Raw genomic sequence first — 15021 nt, 5'->3', positions numbered from 1 at the left:
CAAAATACTGAAAACAATGTAAATATCAATCAATAAGTTATCAAATAATGACACATGCAGGCAAATGAATATTCTGAGTTCTTAAAAAAAGAAGAAACGAGATATGTATTTTCTAATATGGACCCTATTCACAATATATTGTTACATTAAAAAAAAGACAAAGGAAGAATATGTGGAGCATGCTATTGTTTATGTAAAGTGGGGAATGTTTCTTAGTTCAGGTGAAATCCCTGGAGAAAACGCCCTGGGTCAAATTTACTAGAACCTTCTCTCACTTAATGTGTAAATTCACTATCAAACATTCCCAACAAGTAATGATCCAGCTTTTCCTGGAATTGCAGTAAAGCAGCATTCACTACCCCACATTCTCCTAACTTAAGTCTTATTATATAAAATGTCTTCCTAAATGGTAGATTTTATTTCCATGAATAAAAGTATGGAAAGAAATAAAAAAGCAACACTTACTAAATTTACTTTAATGACATTATGTTAAGAAAGTGTTTATTTTTGTTTGTTTGTTTGCTTTTTGAGACTGAGTCTCGCTCTGTTGGCCAGGCTGGAGTGCAGTGGCACAATCTCAGCTCACTGCAAGCTAGGCCTCCAGGATTCACACCATTCTCCTGCCTCAGCCTCCCAAGTAGCTGGGACTACAGGCGCCTGCCACCAGGCCTGGCTAATTTTTTGTATTTTTAGTAGAGACGGGGTTTCACCGTGTTAGCCAGGATGGTCTCAATCTCCTGACCTCGTGATACACCCGCCTAGGCCTCCCAGAGTGCTGGGATTAGAGGTGTGAGCCACTGTGCCCGGCCGAAAGTGTTTATTTTTATTTGGAATTGTAACTCATTTTAGGACAACTGTCAAGATGCTCCTCAGAATCTCCCCAAAGCAATGATCACCAAGTCCAAGCATTAACATCACATTTTAGGATAGCATTACTTTAGTTACTTTAGTTTCAGTATGAAAAGACTTCTAAAACAATTTTTTAAAAAACCCATATTAGTTTCTTTTCCTTTAGTGAAGGTTTTGGTAGAACTAAAAGGAAATGTGTGTGTGTGTGTGTGTGTGTGTTGTGTACACCCACACATATATATGTATGTGTGTATGTAAGTGGGAAGCAACAGAAGAGGTCAGAGGGATGTGATGTGAGAATGACTATGCATATTGTTGCCGGTTTTGAAGTTGGAGGAAACGGCCCAGAAGCCAAGGAATGTAGGTCGCCTCTAGAAGTGGGAAAAGACAAGGAAACAGGTTGTAGAGCTTACAGAAAAAAAATGCAGGGCTAGGCGCGGTGGCTTATACCTGTAATCCCAGCACTTTGGGAGGCCAAGGAAGGTGGATCACTTGAGGTCAGGAGTTAGAGACCAGCTAGGCCAACATGGTGAGACCCCATCTCTACTAAAAAATACAAAAATTAGCCTGGCATGGTGGCAGGTGCCTGTAATCCCAACTACTCAGGATGCTGAGGTAGGAGAATCACGGGAACCTGGGAGGTGGACGTAGCAGTGAGCCAAGATCTTGCCACTGTAGTCTAGCATGGGCAACAGAGTGAGACTCCATCTCAAAAATAAATAAACAATAAAATAAAATAAAAAGATGCAGCTCTATCAATACCTTGATTTTAGCCAATTAAGGCAAGTGTTAGGCTTCCGACATCCAGTGCATGCCTCAAGCTTATCTCATACACCCTTTCTTCAAAAGTTTGCACCACTTCAGCCAGCTAGAAATAACCATCCCTCTTTACAACTCTCCTGGCATATTGTAGCTGACACATGGCCCTTACTACTTTTATTTTAGTCACCTGTGTTCACTGCTGGATTGTTTAAAGTGGACATTTTTAAAAGAGCAGTTATTTGCCAATTAATACAGTTAAATGGTTATCTTATGATTATTAAAGGACTTTATTTTTTAGAATAGTTTTCGAATCGCAGTACAATTGAGGAGAAAGCACAGAGATTTCCCATATCCTGCCTGCTCCCACACATGCATAGCCTTGCCCGTTATCAACATCTCCCATCAGGGTGGTAGATTTGTTACAATTGACAACCCATATTGACATATCTTTATCACTCATGATCTGTTCCATTGGTCTATATCTCTGTTTTGGTACCAGTACCATGCTGTTTTGGTTACTGTAGCCTTGTAGTATAGTTTGAAGTCAGGTAGGGTGATGCCTCCAGCTTTGTTCTTTTGGCTTAGGATTGACTTGGTATGCAGGCTCTTTTTTGGTTCCAAATGAACTTTAAAGTAGTTTTTTCCAATTCTGTGAAGAAAGTCATTGTAGCTTGATGGGGATGGCATTGAATCTATAAATTACCTGGGGCAGTATGGCTATTTTCACGATATTGATTCTTCCTACCCATAAGCAGGGAATGTTCTTCCATTTGTTTGTATCCACTTGTATTTCATTGAGCAGTGGTTTGTAGTTCTCCTTGAAGAGGTCCTTCACATCCCTTGTAAGTTGGATTCCTAGGTATTTTATTCTCTTTGAAGCAATTGTGAATGGGAGTTCACTCATAATTTGGCTCTCTGTTTGTCTGTTATTGGTGTATAAGAATGCTTGTGATTTTTGTACATTGATTTTGTATCCTGAGACTTTGCTGAAGTTGCTTATCAGCTTGAGGAGATTTTGGGCTGAGACAATGGGGTTTTCTAGATATACAATCATGTCTTCTGCAAACAGAGACAAATTGACTTCCTCTTTTCCTAATTGAATACCCTTTATTACCTTCTCCTGCCTGATTGCCCTGGCCAGAACTTCCAACACTCTGTTGAATAGGAGTGGTGAGAGAGGGCATCCCTGTCTTGTGCCAGTTTTCAAAGGGAATGCTTCCAGTTTTTGCCCATTCAGTATGATATTGGCTGTGGGTTTGTCATAGATAGCTCTTATTATTTTCAGATATGTCCCATCAATACCTAATTTATTGAGAGTTTTTAGCATGAAGGGTTGTTGAATTTTGTCAAAGGCTTTTTCTGCATCTATTGAGATAATCATGTGGTTTTTGTTTTTGGTTCTGTTTATATGCTGGATTACATTTATTGATTTGCGTATATTGAACCAGCCTTGCATCCCAGGGATGAAGCCCACTTGATCATGGTGGATAAGCTTTTGGATGTGCTGCTGGATTCGGTTTGCCAGTATTTTATTGAGGATTTTTGCATCAATGTTCATCAAGGATATTGGTCTAAAATTCTCTTTTTTTGTTGTGTCTCTGCCTGGCTTTGGTATCAGGATGATGCTGGCCTCATAAAATGAGTTAGGGAGGATTCCCTGTTTTTCTATTGATTGGAATAGTTTCAGAAGGAATGGTACCAGTTCCTCCTTGTACCTCTGGTAGAATTCAGCTGTGAATCCATCTGGTCCTGGACTCTTTTTGGTTGCTAAGCTATTGATTATTGCCACAATTTCAGAGCCTGTTATTGGTCTATTCAGAGATTCAACTTCTTCCTGGTTTAGTTTTGGGAGAGTGTATGTGTCGAGGAATTTATCCATTTCTTCTAGATTTTCTAGTTTATTTGCATAGAGGTGTTTGTAGTATTCTCTGATGGTAGTTTGTATTTCTGTGGGATCAGTGGTGAGATCCCCTTTATCATTTTTTATTGTGTCTATTTGATTCTTCTCTCTTTTCTTCTTTATTAGTCTTGCTAGCAGTCTATCAATTTTGTTGATCCTTTCAAAAAACCAGCTCCTGGATTCATTAATTTTTTGAAGGGTTTTTTGTGTCTCTATTTCCTTCAGTTCTGTTCTGATTTTAGTTATTTCTTGCCTTCTGCTAGCTTTTGAATGTGTTTGCTCTTGCTTTTCTAGTTCTTTTAATTGTGATGTTAGGGTGTCAATTTTGGATCTTTCCTGCTTTCTCTTGTGGGCATTTAGTGCTATAAATTTCCCTCTACACACTGCTTTGAATGTGTCCCAGAGATTCTGGTATGTTGTGTCTCTGTTTCCTTGGTTTCAAAGAACATCTTTATTTCTGCCTTCATTTCGTTATGTACCCAGTAGTCATTCAGGAGCAGGTTGTTCAGTTTCCATGTAGTTGAGAGGTTTTGAGTGAGTTTCTTAATCCTGAGTTCTAGTTTGATTGCACTGTGGTCTGAGAGACAGTTTGTTATAATTTCTGTCCTTTTCCATTTGCTGAGGAGAGCTTTACTTCCAAGTATGTGGTCAATTTTGGAATAGGTGTGGTGTGGTGCTGAAAAAAATGTATATTCTGTTGATTTGGGGTGGAGAGTTCTGTAGATGTCTATTAGGTTCGCTTGGTGCAGAGCTGAGTTCAATTCCTGGGTATCCTTGTTAACTTTCTGTCTCGTTGATCTGTCTAATGTTGACAGTGGGGTGTTAAAGTCTCCCATCAGTATTGTGTGGGAGTCTAAGTCTCTTTGTAGGTCACTCAGGACTTGCTTTATGAATCTGGGTGCTCATGTATTGGGTGCATATATATTTAAGATAGTTAGCTCTTCTTGTTGAATTGATCCCTTTACCATTATGTAATGGCCTTCTTTGTCTCTTTTGATCTGTGTTGGTTTAAAGTCTGTTTTATCAGAGACTAGGATTGCAACCCCTGCCTTTTTTTGTTTTCCATTTGCTTGGTAGATCTTCCTCCATCCCTTTATTTTGAGCCTATGTGTGTCTCTGCATGTGAGATGGGTTTCCTGAATACAGCACACTGATGGGTCTTGACTCTTTATCCAATTTGCCAGTCTGTGCCTTTTAATTGGAGCATTTAGTCCATTTACATTTAAAGTTAATATTGTTATGTGTGAATTTGATCCTGTCATTGTGATGTTAGCTGGTTATTTTGCTCATTAGTTGATGCAGTTTCTTCCTAGCCTCGATGGTCTTTACAATTTGGCATGATTTTGCAGTGGCTGGTACCGGTTGTTCCTTTCCATGTTTAGTGCTTCCTTCAGGAGCTCTTGTAAGGCAGGCCTGGTGGTGACAAAATCTCTCAGCATTTGCTTATCTGTAAAGTATTTTATTTCTCCTTCACTTATGAAGCTTAGTTTGGCTGGATATGAAATTCTGGGTTGAAAATTCTTGTCTTTAAGAATGTTGAATATTGGCCCCCATTCTCTTCTGGCTTGTAGAGTTTCTGCTGAGAGATTAGCTGTTAGTCTGATGGGCTTCCCTTTGTGGGTAACCTGACCTTTCTCTCTGGCTGCCCTTAACATTTTTTCCTTCATTTCAACTTTGGTGAATCTGACAATTATGTGTCTTGGTGTTGCTCTTCTCGAGGAGTATCTTTGTGGCGTTCTCTGTATTTCCTGAATCTGAATGTTGGCCTGCCTTGCTAGATTGGGGAAGTTCTCCTGGATAATATCTTGCAGAGTGTTTTCCAACTTGGTTCCATTATCCCCGTCACTTTCAGGTACACCAATCAGACATAGATTTGGTCTTTTTACATAGTCCCATATTTCTTGGAGGCTTTGTTAGTTTCTTTTTATTCTTTTTTCTCTAAACTTCCTTTCTCACTTCATTTCATTCATTTCATCTTCCATCACTGATACTCTTTTTTCCAGTTGATCGCATCGGCTCCTGAGGCTTCTGCATTCTTCACGTGGTTCTCGAGCCTTGGCTTTCAGCTCCATCAGTTCCTTTAAGCACTTCTCTGTATTGGTTATTCTAGTTATACATTCTTCTAAATTTTTTTCAAAGTTTTCAACTTCTTTGCCTTTGGTTTGAATTTCCTCCTGTAGCTCAGAGTAGTTTGATCATCTGAAGCCTTCTTCTCTCAACTCGTCAAAGTCATTCTCCATCCAGCTTTGTTCCGTTGCTGGTGAGGAACTGCATTCCTTTGGAGGAGGATTGGCGCTCTGCTTTTTAGAGTTTCCAGTTTTTCTGCTCTGTTTTTTCCCCATCTTTGTGGTTTTATCTACTTTTGGTCTTTGATGATGGTGATGTACAGATGGGTTTTTGGTGTGGATGTCCTTTCTGTTTGTTAGTTTTCCTTCTAACAGACAGGACCCTCAGCTGCAGGTCTGTTAGAGTTTGCTAGAGGTCCACTCCAGACCCTGTTTACCTGGGTATCAGCAGCGGTGGCTGCAGAAGAGTGGATTTTCGTGAACCGAGAATGCTGCTGTCTGATCGTTCCTCTGGAAGTTTTGTCTCAGAGGAGTACCCAGCCGTGTGAGGTGTCAGTCTGCCCCTACTGGGGGTGCCTCCCAGTTAGGCTGCTCAGGGGTCAGGGGTCAGGGACCCACTTGAGGAGGCAGTCTGCCCGTTCTCAGATCTCCAGCTGCATGCTGGGAGAACCACTGCTCTCTTCAAAGCTGTCAGACAGGGACATTTAAGTCTGCAGCGGTTACTGCTGTCTTTTTGTTTGTCTGTGCCCTGCCCCCAGAGGTGGAGCCTACAGAGGCAAGCAGGCCTCCTTGAGCTGTGGTGGGCTCCACCCAGTTCGAGGTTCCCAGCTGCTTTGTTTACCTAAGCAAGCCGGGGCAATGGCGGGCGCCCCTCCTCCAGCCTCACTGCCGCCTTGCAGTTTGATCTCAGACTGCTGTGCTAGCAATCAGGGAGACTCCATGGGTGTAGGACCCTCTGAGCCACGTGCGGGATATAATCTCCTGGTGCGCCGTTTTTTAAGCCCGTCAGAAAAGCGCAGTATTAGGGTGGGAGTGACCCGATTTTCCAGGTGCCGTCTGTCACCCCTTTCTTTGACTAGGAAAGGGAGCTCCCTGATACCTTGCCCTTCCCGAGTGAGGCAATGCTTCACCCTGCTTTGGCTCGCGCACCTTGCGCTGCACCCACTGTCCTGTGCCCACTGTCTGGCACTCCCTAGTGAGATGAACCCGGTATCTCAGATGGAAATGCAGAAATCACCAGTCTTCTGCGTCGCTCAAGCTGGGAGTTGTAGTCTGGAGCTGTTCCTATTCGGCCATCTTGGCTGCCCTCCGACGATGTCTTTATTTCAACTTGACTTTTGAGAGATAATTGCACAGGGTACAGAATTTTAAGTTGGAGGTGTTTTTCTCTCAACACTTTGAATATTTCAGTCCACTCTCTTCTGGAGTACATGGTTTCTGAAGAGAAGTCTGATGTAATGTTTTGCTCCTCTATACATAAGGTTTGTTTTTTTTTCTGGCTTCTTACAGGATGTTTTCTTCATCTTTGATTTTCTACAGTCTGAAAATAACAAACCTATGCATAATTTTTCTGGCAATTTTCCTTCTTGGTGTTTTCTGAGCTTCCTGGGTCTATAGTTTAGTATCTGACATTCATTCAAGAAAAATTTTCAGTGCTTTTTAGTTCAAATATTTATTTTGTTCCTTTCTTTCTCCCTTTCAAGTATTTCCATTATACACACGTAGTTATCACAAAGTTCTTGGCTATCCTTTTTTTTTTTTTTTCCTCTAGTCTTACTTTTCTTTGCTTTTAATTTTGGAGGTTTGTATTGGGATATACTTAGAGATAGTTTCCTCAGCTGTAATCTACCTAACAATAAAAAAAATTAAGGTATTTGTCATATCTGTTACAGTATTTTTTAATCTTCAGTGATTCTTTTTGGCTCTTAGAATTTTTATCTCCTTGCTTACATTGCTCCCCTGTTCTTGCATGCTCTCTACATTATTCATTAGAGCCCTTAGCAAATTAATAATATTTGTTTTAAATTTCCATTTTGATAATTCCAACGTCCCTTATATACCTGGATCTGGCTTTAAGTCTTATTCTTTTCAGACTGTGTTTATTGCCTTTTAGTATGAGACTTGCAATTTTTTCTTGACAGCCAGACAAAATGTACTGGGTAAAAGGAACGGCTGTATTTAAGGGTTTATTAATGTGGTGTAAGGTGCTGGAGTAAAAGTAGCATTCAACAGTTCTATGATAAGGTCTCAATCTTTTAGCGAGCCTGTACCTGTGGATTGTGAAGTTCGAACTTGCTTCTCAGTTTCTGTCTCCTGCCCTTACGTAGAATGAGAGGGTTTCAGGGGGCTGGAGATGTATATTTTTCTCCATCCCAGAGGAAGGCTAGAGAAAGCCAGAGTTTAGTTTCTGTAGCTTTGTATTTAAAAAAAAAAAAAAAAAAAAAGGAAAGTTTTTTATTCCCCAATGAAAAGAATAAACAGAATTGCTTTCTTAATATTTGTATGTATAACTTCTGTTTTTTTTTTCTTTTAAGGTCTGCATACTGGGGAGAAAAAAATGTAAAATATTTTACACAATTTAATAATCTATTTTCTTTATTCTCTTTTCACAGAAGAGCCTTCTTCGGCTTGAAGGTAGCCCTAATATTCCCAGTACTTGTTTTACTTACTGTATTTATTTTTGTTGTAAAGAAAAAATTCCATGGAAAGGATACCAAAGTATCAGAAAATGAAAGACAAGTAATGGATGAAGCAAACTTAGAATTCTTAAATGACAGTGAACATTTTGTACCTTCTGCTGAAGAACAGTAAAGCATGTAATTAAGAGGAGGAAAAAAATAATTTTGCTGCTGTTTCCAACTAATGTATTGATTCCGTAAGACGTTATTTTTGTGGTGTTCTGAGTCTTTTCACTGAGAATTCCCACATTCTTCACTTATGATGCAACAATGAATAAGCCTATGAATTTATAATGAAACAAACTATAAAAAATGGTACCCATGGTTAGGACATAGCTACACAAGCTTTTGTAGTTTAGAATATATAATTCATAAAAATTTGAAGTGAGAGGAATAGTTAATATGTAATAGAAGAAAAAGTACTTGCTCAGGTAGTTGTAACTCTTCAATGACTAGAATACAAGTGGAAGTAAAAAGGTGGAGATAGATTAATAGCCTAAATAAGGAGAGAAACTTATGCCTTTTTAAAAACAAAACAAAACCATTGAGACATTTTACTTAGGCCTAAAATCTAGCCTGGATTTATGCTATAATGATATCTATTTTTCATGTTAAATTGTACATTACTCAGAAATTATAAGTATTACTTTATAATTTGAAATTGTGTCTGCTAGCCACCTTGATGTATTTTCTTCCAACCTCCCATTAAGATACTATTGAAAAAATAGAAATAGTCAAATATTTGCAAGGTATAATTGTTAGGCAACATATTATAGCATGTGTTAAGTTTCTGCTAGGCCTATGGAAATTTTTTTTTTTTGATTTTTGATTCCATTTTTACTCACTTTGAGGAAGTGTTGCCTTTTTTTGATGTACTTAAATGGCTAAAATAAAAAAGACAATCACAAGAAAAAAAAGAAGAAAAAATAAAAATAAAATATCCATCAATTTTAATTTCACTCCAGTTAGAGAAAGTAAAAGCTCTGGTCTTAGATACATCTCTTGTATTTCATCTGTAGTGAGAAGAAAGAACACTCTTCATTGGCAATTATCAGATTATTTGTTTGAATAGCATTTTTCCACATTCAGCTCCCCATCTTCTTGCATAAGGAAATGGTTTAAGAAAAGCTGACTTTGACTTGAGAAACAAAATCCATTGATAAGATGTGTCTTCATTGCATCTGTCTGTTCTCTGGGAGAAATAAAATCTGTGTCACTCTCTTGCATACTTGTTTGTTGGTTCATCATGCACAAAAAGATATCTTCCAGATCTCTACAAGCCAGGCAAGAAATAGGGAAAATGAGATCAAATATTTAAATATTGCATTTTCTAGTAGGAACAACTCTACTGTAATGAATGCTAGAGGTTGTAGTTTCTTATTCTTAATTGATTTAAATTTTTTTTGTATCAGAGTCAAGTGTAAAAATATATTTTCAACAAATATAATTATAGACCTACTTTAGAGATTCTGAATTCAAGCATTTGTGATATAGCTTGGACATCTATAAAAAATTCCGCATGATGCTCGTATTCCTTGATAGACAGAAAGCCATGTGATAAGACAAGGTATGCCTGAGTATAGCAAAGTCACACAAAATAAATATTACTAGAATCTTGGAAATGGCCTGAAAGTTATATATATACATACACAAATACCTATATATGTAATTTCCTATATATATACACACACACATAAATGTAACTTCATATATATACACACACATATATATACACACACACATATATATGTAACTTCCAGTGTGTGTGTCTATGTATAGATACACACACACATATACATACACACTTATATAAAAAAGTATTAATATATATAATTAATATATGTATTAATGTTTCCCCAGTCTGTAAACTAGAGAAAAGATACATTAATTACACAAACAGAAACTTGAGGAAAACCACACATTTGCTAGGTTTGTAGGTGTCATATAAAAAATCTGATGGGATCATACACATGCACACATAAACACACATACACATATAATTGTACATATTTATGGAATACAATGTGATGTTTCAGTACATGTATACACTGTGTAATGATCAAATAATGGTTATTAGCATATTGATTACCTTACACATTTATCATTTCTTTATTGTGAGTACATTCAAAATCCTCTCTTCTAGCTTTTTGAAAGGTACATTATTGTCAGCTATAGTCACCCTACTATACAGCAACTTATTCCTCCTACCTAACTTTAACATTTTACCATTTAAAAACCTCTCCCCATCTTCCACTTCCCGTTTTTCCCATCTTTGATAACCACTATTCCATTCTCAATGCCTTCGAGATCAATTTGTTTAGATTCTTCACATGAATGATACCATGCAGTATTTTTCTTTCTATACCTAGCTTATTTCCCTTGACACAATGTTCTCCAGGCTCAACTATTTTATTGAAAATGACAGGATTTCATCTTTTTTTGTGGCCGAATGGAGTTCATTATGCATATCTACCTCACATTTCCTTTATCCTTTTCCCTGTTGATGACATTTAGGTTGATTCCATGCCTTGGATAATATGAATACATGCCTTGGATAATATGAATACATGCCTTGGATAATATGAACAGTGCTGCAATAAACATGAAAGTGCAGAATGACTCTTCAACATATTTATTTCATTTTCTTTGGCCATATACCCAGTAGTGGGATTGCTGGATCATATGATAGATCTATTTTTAAATTTTTGAGGAACTTCCATACTGTTTTTCATAACCCTTGTACTAATTTCCATTAACAACAGTGTATAAAACTTTCCCATTCTCCACAGTATTGCCAGCATTTTTTTTTTTTTTTTTGCCTTTTTGATGCTATCCATTCTATCTGGGATGAGGTGATATCTCATTTTGGCTTCTATTTGCATTTTGCTGATTGTTAGTGATATTGAGCATTTTTTTCATATAACTGTTGGCCATTTCTATATCTTCCTTGGAAAAATGTCTTTGCCCATTTTTAAATTAGGTTTTTCTTATTGAATTGTTTGAGTTCCTTATAAATTCTTTATATTAATCTCTTGTCAGATGTAAAATTTGCAAATATTTTCTCCCATTCTGTAGGTTTTCTCCTTAGTCTGTTGATTGCTTCCTTTGCCATGCAGAAATTTTTTAGTTTGATGTAATTACTCTATTTTTGCTTTTGTTGCCTGTGTTTCTGAGATCTCGCCTAATAAATCCTTGCCAAGACTGAAGTTATGTAGCATTTCTTCTTGTATTATTCTAGTACTTTCATAGTTTCATATCTTACATTTAACTCTTTAGTCTATTTTGAATGGAATTTTGTATGTGGTGAGAAATAGAGGTCTAGCTTTATTCTATTGTATGTGGATATTCAGTTTTCCTAACACCATTTGTTGAAGAGACTGAGCTTTCTTCAATTTGTGTTTTTGGCATCTTTTTTGAATCTTGGTTGTCAGTGCGTTAATTTATTTCTGGGATCTCTGTTTGGTTACACTGAACTTTTTGTCTTTTCTAATTTTTTTTGGCCAATACAATGCTGTTTTGATTACTATAGCTTTGTAGTATATTTTTAAGGCAAGTAGTGTGATGTCTATAGCTTTATCCTTTTGCTCAGAATTACTTTAGTTATTCAGAGTCTTTTGTGGACCTCCAGTAATATGTTGAGTAGGTCCGGTAAGAGTGGGGAGCTTCACATTGTTTCCTTAGAGGAAAACCTTTCAACAACTCCTCATTCAGCATTACGCTGCCTGTGGATTTGTCATATATGGCCTTTGTTATGTTGAAGTATGTTATTTCTGTACCTAATTGGTTGAGAGTTTTTATTATGAAGAGGTGTTCAATTTTGTCAAATGCATCTGCATTTATTGAAATGATCATATAATTTTTATCTGATTCTATTGATGTAATGTATCATGCTTATTGATTCACATATGTTGAAATATCATGGCATCTCTGATATGAATCCCACTGAATTTTTTTAATATGTTAAACTTGGTTTACTAGTATTTTGTTGACAATTTCTACATTTAAATTCATCATGGATATTGACCTCAAGTATTTGTATTGCTGTTATGTCTTTTTCTGGTTTTGGAATCAGTGTAATTATGGCTTCATATAATAAGTTTGAAAGAGTTCCCGCCTTTTCAATTTTTTTGGAACAGTTTGTGAAAAATTGTATTAGTTCTTTTAAAAATATTTTCTAGAATTTAGCAATGACACCATCATGTCCTGGACTTTCTTTTCATGGAAGAGTTTATTACTGCTTCAAATCTCATTACTCATTATTTGTTTGTTCATATTTTCTACTTCTTAATGCAATCTTGGCAGGTTTGATAAATTGCTTGCATTTCTATAGTTTTTGGGTTACAGGCAGATTTTGGTTACATGGATAATTTCTTTAGTGATGATTTCTGAGATTTTCATGTACCTGTCACCTGAGTTGTGTATACTGTACCCAATATGTAGTCTTTATCTCTCACCCCTCCTCCCAACCTGCCCCACCCTTGGTAGGTTTTTGTGATTAGGAACTTATTCATTTCTTCTAGATTTTTCATATTGTTGGCATATCATAGTAGTTTCTTATGATCTTTTGTATTTCTGTGGTATCAGATGTAATGCCTTCTTTTTTATCTCTGCTTTTATTTATTTTACTCCTCTCTTTTTTTCTTGGTTAGTCTTGCTAAAAGTTTGTCGATTTCATTTATCTTTTCATAAAATCAGCTTTCTATTTTGTTTATCTTTTCTATTGTTTTTAAGTCTCTATTGTACTCTGATCTTTATTATATCTTTTCTTCTCCTAATTGTGAGTGTAGTCTATTCTTGCTTTTCTATCCTTGAGATCCCTCATTTGGTGGTTCATTTGAGAGCTTTTTTCTTTTTTTGATGTAGATATCTATTGCTATAGACCTCCTTCTAATGACTGCTTTTGCTGTATTTCATAAGTTTTAGTATTTTGTGTTTTTATTTTCTTCTGTCTCTAGAAATTTTTTAAATTTTTCTTTCAATTTGTTCATCAATTTATTGGTTGTTTAGAAGCATGTTGTTTAATTTCCATGTATATGTAGCATTTCAGATCTCCTCCTATTGTTGATTCCTCATTTACTTCATTTTCATGAAAAATGATATTTGATATGATTTTAATTTCTTGAATTTGTTAAGACTTTTTTAGTAGACTAAAATATGATCTGTCCTGTAGAAAATACCACGTCCAGTATAGAAGAATGTGTATTCTTCAGCTGTTGGATGGAATGTTCTTTTAATGTCTGTTAGGTCCATTTGGTCTAGAGTGCAGTTTAAATCTGATGTTTTCTTCTTGGTTTTCTGTAAATAATCTGTCCATTGCAGAAAGCAGGGTGTTGAAATTCCCTACTGTTATTGTATTACTGTGTATCTCTCCCTTTAGATTGATTAATGTATCCTTCATGTATTTAAATGCTTTGATGGATGTTGGTTGTGTATGGATTCATGATTGTTATATGCTTTTATTAATCCTTTTATCATTATATAGTAGCCTTGTTTGTCTCTTTATATATTTTTTACTTGAGATTTATTTTATCTGTTATAAGTATAGCTACTCTTGCTTTGTTTTGGTTTTTATTTGTATGAGTATGTTTTTTTCACTCATTCACTTTCAGTATATGCATGTCTGTACAGGTGAAATGAGTGTCTTGTAGGGAAAATATAGTTGAGCCTTGTTATTTTTATCCACTCCATCAAATTTATGTCTTTCAACTGCAGAATTCAGTCTATATATATTCAATGTGATTATTGAAAGTAAGACCCTACTACTGCCAGTTTGCTGCTCCTTTTTGAGCTGTAATTTTGTATATTTTAATAAATCTCCTATTCCTCCTTTCTCCTTACCCTTTCCAGTCTAGTATCCTCTTTTTTACTTTTTACTTTTATGAGATCAACTTTTTTAAGCTTTTACATATGAGTGAAAACATGTGGTGCAAAACATTCTGCTCCTGGCTTACTTCATTTAATACAATGTTGTCCAATTCCATTTGTGTTGCTGTGAATGACAAGATTTCATTCTTTATTATAGCTAAATAGTATTCTCTACATCTCTCTAAATATGCAGATTTTTTCTTTCTTTCTTTCTTTCTTCCTTCCTTCCTTCCTTCCTTCTTTCTTTATATATATATTTTTTATTATGCTTTAAGTTCTAGGGTACATGTGCACAAAGTGCAGGTTTGTTACATATGTATACATGTGCCATGTTGGTGTGCTGCACCCATTAACTCGTCATTTACATTAGGTATATCTCCTAATGCTATCCCTCCCCCCACCCCACAACAGGCCCTGGTGTGCGATGTTCCCCTTCCCGTGTCCAAGTCTTCTCATTGTTCAATTCCCACCTATGATTGAGGACATGCAGTGTTTGGTTTTTTGTCTTTGCGATAGTTTGCTGAGAATGATGGTTTCCAGCTTCATCCATGTCCCTACAAAGGACATGAACTCATCATTTTTTATGGCTGCATAGTATTCCATGGTGTATATGTGCCACATTTTCTTAATCCACTCTATCATTGATGGATATTTGGGTTGGTTCCTTTGCTATTGTGAATAGTGCCACAATAAACATATGTGTGCATGTGTCTTTATAGCAGCATGATTTATATTCCTTTGGGTATATACCCAGTAATGGGATGGCTGGGTCAAATGGTATTTCTAGTTCTAGATCCCTGAGGAATCACCACACTGTCTTCCACAATGGTTGAACTAGTTTACAGTCCCATCAACAGTGTAAAAGTGTTCTTATTTCTCCACATCCTCTCCAGCACCTGTT

At 36.5% G+C, this 15021-nt stretch overlaps 1 pseudogene; it reads left to right on the top strand.

Moving 5' to 3' along the window:
• LOC100976656 (putative solute carrier organic anion transporter family member 1B7) overlaps positions 1–8388 on the top strand; it is a 127259-nt pseudogene extending 118871 nt beyond the window's left edge.
• The last annotated feature ends 6633 nt before the right edge of the window (positions 8389–15021 follow it).

This window comes from Pan paniscus, chromosome 10 (genome assembly GCF_029289425.2).
Source record: "Pan paniscus chromosome 10, NHGRI_mPanPan1-v2.0_pri, whole genome shotgun sequence".
In the NCBI taxonomy this organism is placed as follows: Eukaryota; Metazoa; Chordata; class Mammalia; order Primates; family Hominidae; genus Pan; species Pan paniscus.
Note: the sequence above shows the minus strand (reverse complement) of the source record. Positions and strands in the feature narration are given on the sequence as shown.